Source organism: Myotis brandtii, unplaced genomic scaffold, assembly GCF_000412655.1.
Source record: "Myotis brandtii unplaced genomic scaffold, ASM41265v1 scaffold53, whole genome shotgun sequence".
Taxonomy (NCBI): domain Eukaryota; kingdom Metazoa; phylum Chordata; class Mammalia; order Chiroptera; family Vespertilionidae; genus Myotis; species Myotis brandtii.
Window position 1 is genome coordinate 6857833 of NW_005369942.1, and position 1233 is coordinate 6859065.

The window sequence follows — 1233 nt, forward strand, 5'->3', positions numbered from 1 at the left end:
GGGGCGGGAAGGAGGTGGAAGGGATCGAATTTCTCCAGCAAATGGGACCGTTCCGACAGGATTCGGTTCCCCGGTCAACATTCCACATTCCATCCCTCTCCCGAATTTGCAAGCCAGCGCCAACAACCCGGAAAGCCTGCTGGCTGCCGAACAACAGCCCCCAACTCACACACACACACTCACAGGCACAGGACACGTGCACTGAAGGGCTTTGCAACTTGCAGTCCCGGGGTACACACTGCACGTTCCTTTCAGGCGGCGAATGCTAAGCGACCCCACCCCCACAATTTGCAGATGGTGCCAAAGGTTGCAATTTGCAATCCGTTTTACTAGTAAGTTCATGGTTAATCGGTACTTTGCTCTACCAATGCAACTCCTTCCTAATTTTACCGAGGAAGGGCTTTACACTTTACAGGCAGTCTCGCTGTAAGTAAAAGGTCTGATCATTGGAAACCCAATTTGGAAGAATCTAATTGCCAAGCTGTCCCTCCACCCCCTGCTCACTGCCCTTGAATTGATGCAATGAATATTTTGGACATGTGGTGACGCGGTGACAAGAGCCGGGGCTGTGGCCACCCTACACAATGTACCTCTACACACACACAGACACACACACACACCTATATTTAGACAAATATAGTCGTCCCCCTCCCTCCACGGTCACACACACCCTGGATCCATGTATGTATGCGAACCTGCGTTCTGCCATTGCCATCTGTCTACCAAGTTGCTACTATGCTTCCCACTTTCATGCAGCCTAATGCACTTTGGGCCAACTAAACTCGGCTTCTGCTGCTGAACGCGTTTAATTGATGCTTCACCTGAAAACCGCATGTTCTTCACAAATCCAAAAGAAGGAAAAGCTCTAAGTCTTCAGGCCCCCCAACATTGAAAAATAATCATAGTAAAACTTACTGATCCAACATAAATCAATTCTCAGGCTCCAAAAATCATCCTCTCCTCCTCCTCCTCCTCCTCTGGCCCCCGCCCCGGCAATGCCCAAGTTACTGGTGGGATAGTAAGGCTGCGCTCGCCGGCTGCCTGCCCTCCCTCCTCGCTACGTATCGAGAACCCAATCTTTTGGCGCCATATTAATGACGTACTATATTATTTCCACTAGGCAGCGACCTTCGGCATTAAATTACTCCCGAGAACTCCCGAGCAAAGCAACAAAACCATCAAATATGGCTGAGCCTGTCGGCTCGTCCTGCAGCCGCCGCCGCCGCCGCCGCC

The 1233-nt window shown here is 51.2% G+C and overlaps 1 protein-coding gene across 1 annotated transcript in view; it reads right to left on the reverse strand.

Annotated features, from left to right (window-relative positions):
- The window catches only part of JADE1 (jade family PHD finger 1), a 56288-nt gene extending 55222 nt beyond the window's left edge, over nt 1-1066 (reverse strand). Inside the window, exon 1 of the mRNA XM_005877750.2 lies at nt 916-1066. The gene's annotated coding sequence lies outside the window, so the exon portion shown is untranslated. The remainder of the gene's footprint in view (nt 1-915) is intronic.
- Nucleotides 1067-1233: the final 167 nt, after the last annotated feature.